Source organism: Daphnia pulicaria, chromosome 1 (genome assembly GCF_021234035.1).
Source record: "Daphnia pulicaria isolate SC F1-1A chromosome 1, SC_F0-13Bv2, whole genome shotgun sequence".
Taxonomy (NCBI): domain Eukaryota; kingdom Metazoa; phylum Arthropoda; class Branchiopoda; order Diplostraca; family Daphniidae; genus Daphnia; species Daphnia pulicaria.
The window spans coordinates 43243703-43256161 of NC_060913.1; the positions used below are offsets into that span (position 1 = coordinate 43243703).

General features: G+C 44.5%; 1 long non-coding RNA gene across 1 annotated transcript; it reads right to left on the bottom strand.

Annotated features, from left to right (window-relative positions):
* Window positions 1-10366: 10366 nt before the first annotated feature.
* LOC124329514 lies at window positions 10367-10946 on the bottom strand. The gene is made up of 3 exons (XR_006916802.1): window positions 10897-10946; window positions 10683-10827; window positions 10367-10599 (listed from the first exon to the last, which is right to left on the bottom strand). It is a non-coding gene; the product is annotated as an uncharacterized LOC124329514 (long non-coding RNA).
* Window positions 10947-12459: the final 1513 nt, after the last annotated feature.

Consider the following 12459-nt stretch of genomic DNA (forward strand, 5'->3'; position numbering starts at 1 on the left):
TTTGTATTAAAGTTACCGTCTCTTGATTAGTCAAAGGGTCTATCAGTGCCGTCTCGTCACAGCGAGGGCAAGATGTTCAAGCTCAAACAAAAGATCCTGGTTATAATTGATAGGAGATATCATACATAGTTTAATATTCTCGTGTTTGTATTCTCGCGTAAGCTCTCAATGCCTACACAGTGCACGGTACATGTTATGAATGACTGCACCACTATGAATGACTAGAGTGAATATCCTATTGACTACAAGGGGCAGCGCGTTACATATCAGCGCGTGGTATATCATATTACATTGCTACGTGATACATGGTACATCTATTGTGTGCATATGCTATAGCTATACGCTACAATAAGGGTTGGGACACAACACACAAGAATAAAATTAAACTTACAGTCGGGAATTATATTAAAGATAAGACGCACGCAGGAGACACAAAGACAAAGCTTCCCCGTAAGAAAAAAAACAGTCTCAAAAAGTAGTATAAACGTTTCTTGATGTGTAGTACAAAACAAAGGGCGCGTTTTTGCGTCAACTGTTTGTTGAGCTTTTCTGTTCAACCTAAACTTGAAGGTTCGCGAGAAAATGAATTTCGACAAATAGTTGAGCTGAGTAGTTCAACTTGCAGTTGAAGGTGAACCTCAATTGATGTCGACGTCAAAATGAAAATACATAGATGGCGTTATCATGCCCGACATTACTCCTCTTTATTTTGCAGACGACTTTTTTTCACAATCTTGCTGTTCTGTGCATGCATTATCGTTCAGTCAAAACCCTACTAAAACACCGCATACTAATAACGTTATATGATGGTCAAAAACGAATGTGTACAACCACATTGATTTTTCGAACGTTGTCGTTATCTTATTTTTGTTCGAAGAAATTCATCTTAAATTTTTAAATTCACTTAACGTTCATAGCATGTACGATTACAACAATCAATATCAGCACCTTAAATGAACATAATTTTTAGGAACGGATTTGAAGATTAAATCTAGAAAGTAGATATTTCACATTTGTTATAAACATCTTATGTTAATAGGACATTAAACGCCGAACATAAATCTAATCCGTAAAATTGTATATTCATATAACGTGCGGTATCTCATGTAATATAGGAAAATTATGCTTCCATTTTTAATGTTGGGCGAATGTTCATATAACCTTCCCATTTGTACAAACGTGTATGTGATTCTAGCCTCTTGGCGCCATAAATTTGTAAAGAAACAAGTAGCTCAATGGTAGATCAGTGGGCTTGTAAGACAGAGAACTAAGGATCGATTCTCAGTTTCCACTTATCTAATTTAACGCTTCGGAAGCGTGGCATCGTGGAATCGTGATCGTTAGGATATTGTATATAATATAATATTTTATGTTTTTTGTATGTTCTATGAACATCCCAAAGGTATTCAGAAGAGAACTATAATAGTATATGACTAAACGAACATTGAATAAGCGGCAATAGTGAATCAAAAATTAACATTATATTCATATACCATTTTAACATCCACATACATTTTTTAAATCTGAAAGTAACATGCAATGAACCTCCATGTCAAGTCAAATCAAATTTAGTCAAATCAATAACATAATTATCCGAGAAAATTTTCAAACTGTGTTTTCCAACTATCAGCGAAGTATTTTGATTGTAAGTTTTATCATTGTTATTTTGTGAATATCTGATGCTTTAGATGTTTTGCTGAATTCAATAAAACAACTTTCAATTGAAAGAAATTGTCTTGAAAGCTGGTTCTGTATTACTCAGTTAAAAAACGGGTTTGCAAAATTACATACAGAATATATATACAGAATTATACATTTCCGAACGAAATTTATAAGTATTGTAGTAAACCTACTTATAAATTAAAGAGTAAAACAAGGGGAGGCGTTAGCACTTATGGGCACTGTCTTTGAATTTGGTACGCATAGGATTCTTTTTTTACTGAAAGAATCACCAATAAATACTGGGCGATATAGCAATGATTCTTCTTACCTATTAAAATGTTTTTTGCCATTACAATAACATATTTACTTACACACACTTTGTATAAGACATACCAATAATTTCTTCAGTCTGGTCAAAATTTTATGGATTTTTACTTGTATCGCTGGACCCACTACCAGTCTGGCAAGAGAACCTCTGCGAAGGTTTTCCCATTTGGTTTTATTACAAGTGACCCTTTTATCTTCTCCCCACACCTCCCATGAGCTACAACCGTTGGATGTGTCAGTGTTTGTAGCGCTGAAAAAGTTTATAAAGGCAGCTCATATGGACCCAGCTAGCATGTCTTTATTGGTAAAATATTTTTTTCCGACAATATTCTTCGATCGATAACCCACATATTGGTATAATATTATATTATTACTTTGTTGCGACAAGGTGGCTGTTAAATTTTTTTGTTATTTTACCAATAAATGTCATTCAAAACGGGCCAAGAAAAACGAACAGAACCCGTACTGGAAAAATCCGCCTGTTAACCGATCCCGAAGAAATGGCTCAACTAGAAATGGACTATTAAAAAAAGAATAAGGATATGGAAAAGGAGAATTCTAAAGCCTCGCTTACACAAGGTTTTTTTAACCTTTTAAGGTTTTAATTTTAAGAAATTAAGTTCTTAAGCTTTTAGTTTTACAACTTACACTGGGAAATTTTCGTGGTTTAACTGCTTAACACCCTAAAAGCTTAATAGCTCAAATATCAAAACTGTTTAGATATTTAAGCTATTAAGTTCTTAAACTTTCAGAAAGATTAAGCTCCAGCTAATAGAAATAGTCGAGGGGTGTGTCTTGTTTCTATATTTTTAATAGAGTAGTACCACCTCAAGACTTGCTACATTTGTTATTTTTATTGCTAGTCTGAATTGTTGCTAGTCTGAATTTTTAAATCGAGAACTGACTTTTTAAATCTTTTATTAATAAAAATGTCAGGAAGAACTAACGGCAACACCAAAAATCAGAATTCAATTCCCAAAAATTTTGTTTAAAAACTAATTAGATTTTCTTCTAGAAAAAGCAAATGTAAACGGTCCATCAAAATCAAGTGGTCCTCGTTATTCAGTCAAGAAAAGGTAACTTTAAATTTGATATACTGTAACGAGGCTGGACTATCAGGCTGAATGTCAGAGTGTATTGACGTACAAGAGTATGCAAGACGTACAAGTGTATGTGCGAAAAGACAATGAATCTCTGGCCCTGACTGCTAAGTGGGGGCCCCCTTTTCTCCAGTTCTGTCTGGGTGATGTCGTGCGTTGGTGGCCTGTCTGTGACTGGGTCTTTGGGGTTCCCGTTTCTTTCTGTGTTGGATGTTGTGGTCGGTTCCTCTTGGTCTGTGTTGTCGTCTTCGGTGTCGTGGTGCTCGAAACGAACGCTCTTCTTTGCTGGTTCTGTGCTTAGACTGAGCGTGTCCTTTGTGTTGTTGTCGGCTTCCTCTAGTCTTTGGTCCATTCGTATGGGATCTGTGAACTTCTTCATTCTCTCTACGTGGACGATTTCGGTCTTTTTCCCGGGGATGAGTCGGATCTCGTAGTTGAGCGGCGTTATCTGTTGTTGGACCACGTATGGTCCGTGCCAGCGGTGTAATAGCTTCTCTGCCAATCCAATTTTCCGTGTGGGTCGGTAGACCAACACTTTCTGTCCAGGGTTATACATCTCTCCTTCTTGTCTTGTTTCATCGTAGTGGCGTTTATATCGTCTTTGGGCTTTCTGGTTCCGGGCGTCCACTTCTATAAACGCTCTTTGTAAATTGCCCAGCATCCATGTTTCGAAGTTCCCTGGTCCTCTGCTCTCTACTCGTACAAGTTGTTTTGGGTCAGGATCTGCTCCACAGATTGCGTCGATCGGTACGACTGGGTGGCGTCCGTGCATCAGGTAAAAAGGTGACTTCCCGGTGCTTTCTTGTTTACTGGTGTTGTACGCGAACCGTACAAACGGTAATGTCACATCCCAGTCGGTGTGGTCTCGGCTGACGTACATGGATAGCATGTCTGCAAGTGTGTGATTTAACCGCTCCACCAATCCGTTGGCCTGTGGGTGGTATGCTGTGGTGGTCTGATGATTGGTCTCCATTGCTCTGATTACTTTTTGCATCATCTTCGCAGTGAAGCATTTGCCCTGGTCAGTCGTTAGTTTCCGTGGTGCGCCGTGGCGGAGGAGTACCTCGTTTAGGAAGAAGTCTGCCACCTGTTGTGCACCTGCGCGTGGTAGGGCTGTGGCTTCGGCCCATTTTGTCACGTAGTCGACTGCTACTATGATATAGCGGTTGCCTGCTTGGGATGTCGGAAAAGGTCCTAGAATGTCCATGCCGACCCTGGACCATGGTCTTTCGACTTGCGATACTTCAAGGAACCCTGATGGTTTTTGGTATTGTCCCTTCTTCCTTGACTGGCAGTCGGGGCAGGTCTTGACGTATCGTTCGACATCCCTGGAGATTCCATTCCAGAAATAGCGTTGTGCCACTTTGTCGTAGGTCCGGTTCTCGCCGAGGTGCCCGGCTGTGGTGTCGTCGTGGCAGGCCTGCAGTATCTCGGTCCTGAAATTCCGTGGTATGCAGAGCCGTAGCTCTATCTCTCCTTCGCCTTCGCCTGTGATCTGCATCCTGTATAGTAGTCCGTTTTCGATTGTGTAGTTTGTCGTCTCTCTCCCGGCCTCCTGATTCTCGAATACGTATGCCCATTCTCTCTGTTGGCCTTCTTGTAGTTCATTGCGGTTGTCCTGGGTCAGTAGGCATATGGGAGCGTCGGACTGGGTGTCTGTTGTGGTTTGCGGGCGGTCGTTTTCGTCGTTTGTTGGGTACCTGGACAGGGCGTCCGCGTCTTGGTGTAGTTTCCCGTTTTTGTGTGTGATCGTATATTTGTGTTCTGATAGGGTCATCGCCCACCTGGCCAGTCGTCCAGCCAGGTCTGCCTTTGATTGGAGCCAGCAGAGGGCGTGGTGGTCAGTTACGATCTTGATTGGGCATCCCCAGATGAATGGTCGAAATTTCTTTACCGCCCAGACGAGGGCGAGGCATTCCTTTCGGTGATTGAGAAGTTCCGTTCGCTCGGTGTCATCAGTCGGCTGGCAAATGCCAGGGGTCGTTCGATACCTGCCTGCTTCTGTAATAGCACGGCTCCTACTCCGTATCCGCAGGCGTCTGGGTGGATCTCGAAATCGGCGCTTGGGTCTGGGTAGGCTAGTGTGGCAGCCTTTGACAGGAGTGCCTTCAGCATGTCGAAACTTGTTTGGTGTGCTGTGGTCCAGATGAACAGTGTTTTTTCCTTGGTTAGATCAAACAGCGGTTTGGCGATTTCTGCGAATCCTGGCATGTGTCGTCTGTAGTATGAGCACAGGCCTAAGTAGCTCTTGATGAGTTTTACTTTCTCCGCTCTCTTGGCTGTAGGTGATGGTGGGGGGAATCGAGCCACTGCGTCTATCTTTTCTGGGTCTGGGCTTATTCCGTCCGCGTTGATGCGGTGTCCCAGGGCGGTGATCGCTGACTCCCCGAAACGGCACTTTGGTAGCTTCAGTTTGAGGTCGGCTTTCTGGAGGGCCTCTAGGACGAGTCGTAATCTCTTGGTGTGCTCTTCGGTGTTACTGGCGTATACGATGATGTCGTCCAGGTAGACGAGGCACGTTGTCCACCGCAGTCCGCCTAGTACCGTGTCCATGGTCCGTTGGAATGTTGCTTGTGCTGTGCAGAGGCCGAAGGGCATGACTAGGAAGTGGAAAGTGCCGTCAGCTGTTACGAACGCGGTTTTCTCTCTGTCCTCTTTCTTCATCGGTATCTGCCAATATCCACTTTCTAAGTCCATTACTGAGAATATTTTTGCTCCATGTAGTCTTGACAGTGTCCTGTCGATGTTGGGCATGGGATAGACGCTAAAAATGGTGATTCCGTTCAGGGGGCGGAAGTCGAGGCAGAATCTCCATGTGCCGTCCTTCTTTTGCAAGAGCAGTACCCTTGCGCCCCAAGGCCCGCTCGCTCTCGCGATCACTTTCTTCTTGAGCATCTCTGTCGTCAGGTCTCTTTCTATCTCCTCTTCTTTCCACGACGTTTGTCGTGGTGCTTGGTAGATGGGTCCGGCGTTCTCGATCAGATGGATTTCGTGTTCTGCTACGTTGCAACGGCCTAGCTGGTCCCCATCTCTGGCAAAACAGTCTCCGTTGTCTCGTAGTGCTCGTTCGATGTCGTCTATCTCTTCTTCTGTGAGGTCTTGGTTTATGCTGGCTCTGAAGTCGAGGTCTTTGGGTGTTTGTTCTGTGGTGGTCATGCACGCTCTTGGGGTTGGTGGCCTGTCGTCTTCGCTGATCTCCTTGCCTTCGGTCCTAATTTCCGTGCGATGTCCTAAGACCATGCCTTTGTGTACGAAGGCTGGTCTGTTTTCTAGGTTCATCATTAGGATAAGTGTTGTCGGTCGGTCACCTGGTAGTAGGGCTCTTCCTGGTGTTAGTCCTGGGTTGGTCCTCCTCGTCGGTTCGATCAGCCATGGTCTTCCGTCTGGTGACTCTCGTACTGCTTCATTTTGCACTACCTCCACTGCTGCCATCGATCTCGCTGGGATTCTGCTTCCTTTGCTTGCTATGATCTTGTTCGTCGGTTCGGTGTGAGGGTCTTCTAGGACTAGGCTGACTGGCAGTTCTCCGAATCTCATCTTGGGCTTGCCCGTCCCGTACTCGATTTCTAGTGTCTTGAATCGGCGGAGTACGTCGTTGCCTAGTAAGACGTCGATCCCTCTCATCTCCAGTACGAGCAGGTCTGCTTTGATTGATCTCGTTCCGATCGTTAGTGATAGTTCGACTCTTCCTAGTGGGGGTGTCCGTTGTCCGTTGACCATGACGATGGATGGTCCTCCCCACGTCTTCAGTTCTAGTGCTAAATCCGCTGCTATTCTGGGTGATACGATTGATACGGCTGCTCCGGTGTCGATCACTGCTTCTATCTCCTTCTCGGCTCCGTCCTTCCCGATGGTTACGTTCTCTACTAATAGCTGGGCGACATCGATCTTCAGTAGTGGTATTTCTTTGTCGTCTTCGTCGTCGGAGGTGCTCATTAGGGCTACCGTTGTGTTCCGTTGTGTGTTGCTCTGTGTCTCGTCGTCTGTCTTCTTTTTGGGGCAGTATCTTTTTATGTGGCCGTCCTCCTTGCAGTAAAAGCAGATTGGTCTCCCGTCGGCTGTCCTCTGTGGGGTTGTTGTTTGGTTGCTCTGTGTGTTGTATTGTGGGCTTTTGTTGTCCGGTCTGTCTCTTCTGGGTGGTCGTTTTTTCATCGCTATGATCTCCCCTTGAAGTTGCTGGACTACTTCGAGGAGTTGTTTTAGCGACGGTTCTTCCTCCGCTTTGTTTGGTTGTTGTGTTGTTCCTTGTGTTGTTTCCTTGTTCCTTGGTGTTGGGTTCCTGTTTTGTTGTGTTGGGGTGATGTTTGGCCTGTTTGTCGTTGGTTGGTTCGTCTGTGGTGTTTGGCTCCTGTTCGTCTGGGTCGTGGGGGTGGTTGGTCATATGGGCCGTGTTGGTGTCGGGTGGGTTGGGCTTTGCTGGGTTGTTGTCGTGTTTGGTGGTGTGGTGCTGTTGTTGGAACTGGTTAGTAGTCTGGCTGTGGGGTCTTCGTTCTCGGTCTCTGATTCTGATGTTACTTCTGTCAGTTGATTGTAGCTAATGTTTGTCTCTGTTCTTTCTGGGTTGAGTTGGTCTGAGCGTTGGTTCCAGAGTCGCACTGGTGTAAACAGGTCTTCTTCGTCTTCTTCTATCGGGTTTTCGTCGTTTCTCACTGGTGAGAAAAGTTCTTCTTGTTCGAATACGTCGTCGTCGTCTTCTGCTGGTGGGTCTGTTTCCTCGCGTCTGCTGTGGGTTCCTTCCAGCTCTCCTGTTCGGTTTGTGGTTCCGTCTTCCTCTTCGTCCGTGGGCTGGCTGTTGCGTGTGTCTTGTGGTCTCGTTCTTCCTTGTGTTCGTCTTTGGAGGTCGTCGTTGTCCCACGTTAGGGATTGTGTTGAGCCTTGGGTAGAGCTGTTGTCTTCTTCGATCGTTGGTGCTCTGTTTGCTCGCGCCTGTTGTGTGTTCGTTGGTTGTGCTGGTTCCTGCGCTGAGTTTTCGAGCTGGCTCCTGTCCACGAACCCGCTATCGCGGCCTGTGTGGATGGTTCCGTCTCTCGTCTCTCTCCGGTTCCTCGTCTGGTCGGCTTCTCTTTGGTTGTAGCCGCACTTCTTCCTGGGGCTGGTCTGTGTTGAGCTTGCTCCTGCTTGTGGAGGGCTCCCGGCTGCCTCTGCACCTTCTCCTGGTCGTTCGGCTGTTCTCTGTTCTTCGGTTGGGGCTTGTTCTGCGGCCTGATTGTCCTTCCTCTTGTTGTCGCGGGTTTTCTTGCTCGGCTCTAAAGGGGGAGACGCTGCGATACCTTGCACGCGTTTGCTCGTCCTCCTCGTCTGCTCGCTCATTCACCTTCTGGTCTCTCATCTCCTTTGCTGTTCTGTCGTCGAAAATTCTTACTGTTTACTTTTTGCTTGGTCGTACCTTAAATCTCCACCATGTAACGAGGCTGGACTATCAGGCTGAATGTCAGAGTGTATTGACGTACAAGAGTATGCAAGACGTACAAGTGTATGTGCGAAAAGACAATGAATCTCTGGCCCTGACTGCTAAGTGGGGGCCCCCTTTTATCCTAGAATGGTCGGAACTATATGAGCTCCGACCGGGATTATCTGAGCCGCTATTCGGGGCCGGATGGCTACAGGAGACGTCCGGTAGACCGGTCAAACTCCGCGTCGTCCGGTTGGTTACTTGAGGCTGGATGCAACTACAGCGTTACAATACTTCTTATTAACAAAAACTTATCTTTATTGTGTGTTATTCTAGGGTTTAAACATATCCATGGAATGAAGAAACAATTCAATTACTCATCCAGAGTGTTTCGCAGTACCCATTGCTATTTGCCTTTACTCGTGCTGCTTACAAAGTAACTGTGCATGCCCGTGTAAAGGATTGCCCAAGGATTGCCTAATAATTATAGTACGTGTTACAGATCTTACCTAAATTGTAGGATACCTAGCATGTTTCACTTTAAGAAAAATTGTCGTACTTGCAGCTGATTCTGATGTCATGTCAAAATGACTATTTCAGAAAACTTTGGGTGAACGAGAGAAAAGAATTTAATAAAGAAGATCCATCTGGTACTGGTAAATTGTATTGTATTGTAAAATAACAATAAATTAGAATTCGAGTTATTACAGAAATAAGATATTAAAAAATACACGCTGTGATACACTTTCTGAATCTGGTATGTATCTGTTGCATTAATTTATGGTCTCACAAATTCACACCTCATTAAATTAAGAACCGCCTTCTATTGTTATTAACAATTTAGTTCTTCGGTTTATAGTGTAAGTTGGAAAATTAAGAATTTGGCTTAATTTCTTAAGAAATTAAGAAACTAAGAACTTAAGAAAAAAACCTAGTGTAAGTGAGGCTTAAGAAAACACGAGCGGATAAGCCTCGCTTGTCGAACAAAGAAAATATCACAGAAAATGGCAAAGTCGTCGCTACTAAACGCAATGATAATGCAGATCACGAAAAGGAACCTTTATCCGTCCAAAACCGTCAGCCTCGAAATGCAGTTCACGAAAAGGAACCTTTATCCGTCCAAAACCTTCACCTCGTAAACAACTTGTAAAAGTTGGGGCTTAGAATCGCTCTCGATTACGGGCATTCTAAGTGTCGGGACCCGGAAGCATACCGGAGGACTGACTGATAAGAACACACGCGACGCTGTGTATTCGAGAAGCACGGCACTCGCTCTCTTTCTTGGGTTCCTAGTACGACCTACCGTCGAACGGACCCATCCCGGGACTAACCCACCTCTACTCACGGCAAACTTACAGATGACGCTGCGAGCAGTTGGATCCCCACTCGTCTATTCTGATTAGCACCCGAAGTCACTTATCAGTCTGATTTATCTTTGCAGGCCTGTAAGAGCCTCATATATTCCTCAGCCGAAGCAGAGAATACTTCTCCCGAAAGAGATTAAAAGTAAGTACTGATTGAGCGATCGAACAGCTCTAGGTTCGGACGAACAACTGAGAGCAATCTCAGAGAAGTTCCGTCTAGCTCAATGGGCATTTCAAACAAAGTGCAGTGCAGACTTAAGTCTACACAAATTTGTGCCAAACTTTGTAAATTTCTTCCCATAGTTTGTTCTCACTAAAAACCTTAATTTTGTTTTCAGTTAGGTTGTTGAGCATCTTCTTCCAAAGCGATTCCACAGGCATAACGTCTCTAAAACATCTTGGCCAGTCAAGAAGAATCAACGCATTTTTGTGTTCACTATAATACTTATGGCAGTAGAATAATTGACCGGAAACTTGAATAAAGAACGATGTTATCATGAAACAAAAACTTTGTAATTTACAAATTTGTGAGTTACCAGTCATGGACGTATTTAATCATGTGCGATGTAGTCTGTGGTGCCAATGGAAGCACATGCTTTTATAGAAGGTTTCTGTATTTAGCTGAGTCCAGTCTACCATCAACTCGTAAAATTGTTGAGTTGATGGTAGACATACAGCTCCAAACAAGAACAGTGCGGGAATCTTCTCCTTTTCTGATTTGTGATACAAAGATATTGTTCCGATGTCTTCAAAACTAACAATAGAAGTAAGAGGTGTAAGTAAGTAACATGAATAATGAAAACATACAAAAACAGCTGAGGAAACGTTTTACTGTACCTGAACCGTTGACTGTCTCCGTAACTGACACCCATGGTGTAATTTTCTACATTCTTCATGATTGTTTTTGCAGCTGAAACTCTAGAAATTTTTTGATCGTAGGTCAATTCAGGACGAAATATATTTGTTTTACATGAGATGAAACCTAGGAAATAGGAAAGTGTTGTTTCAATGGACAAAATGTAATTAAATGGATTTCAATCGGTATTATTACCAGAAATCAAATTAATGAAAGGAACGTAGATTGGGCCTATAATTTTATTTTTATTTTCTTTTAGGAATAGGTGCACTGCTGGCCACTTTAAACAGCAAATGGTTTTCTGTATCGAAGACCTTCAGCACCGGCGAACTGTTAGACGGGGTGGCGTTGGCGCTAAGTGGCGGGTCTTTCTGGCATGTTCTATTTCTATTTCTTTTCTATTTTGTTTTGATTATCCCTGCTGCTGGAGAATCGATTGATTGAAGTTCCAAGTTAGTGAGTGAGTGGGGTTTCGGATCTTGTTTGTTCGTTGTTTATAGAGTTGAGCGATTGTTCTTCTGTTTCTTTCAGGCTTCTGGTCTCTTTTGGTCAAGCTGTTGGTGTAGTATTCAATGTGTCTGGGAGTTTGGTTGCATACATTGATATTTTTCCTTTTTCTTTAGGTTACATGTTACCCTGCCATGCAGGGTTACTGATGGATAGTATTCATTTGTTTGAGGCTCCTACTGGCTATTGCTTGGAATTTGGACGGATGGTATCCTACTTGGGTAAGTTGCGAGGTTCTTTTTTAAGATTTTTTAAAACAGGAAGTGAGTGGTGGGAGAATTCCACCCCGCCCGGACTGGTTGTAGGCACACAACCAAAAACAGTGCCTGTTCCCCGGTCTGATCATGAGGCGCCCGTGTGCGTCATTGTATTTCCTTCCCCTCTCTCGCGTGTTAGATAAGGTTTAGTAGGCCCGACTGGGCAAGGAATTTGGCCAATGCGTCACGGATTTGGAATTGCGTTTTGGAGTCTAGGGTTGGGTTGAGTCCGATGATCGTGTCGTGGTCGAAGGGAAGATTTTTTCATGTTAGTAAGGCACGGAGGGCCTGCCGGTGGGCTTCGTTTTTTCGGCAGCTTACAATGACGTGGTTGCTATCTTCGATGGCCTCACACCCGTGTCGGCAGCTGGGGTCCTCCTCCTGGTCGATCCTGTGTCTGAAGCAGTTGAGGTGGTGGTGGCCAGTTCTCAGCCTGTGGAGGCATATTGCTGTTGTGGTGTTGGTGCCACTTTGTTATTCAGATTCTTGATTTTGTTGTGATGCATTTTTTCTGGCAGCATTTCAGGCTCTGGAGCAGGCTCCCGGCCCAGTTGGGTTTGACAGTTGAGATTTCTTCGCTTGGCGATAGCTGGATAGTGGCTTGGTTTCCGCTTGGGTTGGCGCATTCGTTCGAAGCTAGTCGGTCCGCCGTTTCGTTTCCTTCAATCCCAGTGTGGCTGGGGATCCTTGCCAAGGTTGTTAGGGTCCCGCTGGATTTCAGTCTTGCTATTAGTTCCCGGTGGGTTGCAACTGTATCGTTGTCTGTGTGCGTGTTGGACGCGATGGTTTTTATAGCTGTGCTGGAATCGCTGAAGACGGTTACTCCCGGGGGTAGGACTTCCATTTGGTAGATGAATTTTAGTGTTTGGTATATGGCATATACTTCCGCTGAGAAGATGCTTGTACCTTCTGTCAATGTTTCGGTTAGCTCGTATTCTAGTTCGGGGATGTAGACTGCGAAGGCCGTGTTGTTAGTGGTGGTGGTTTTTGAACC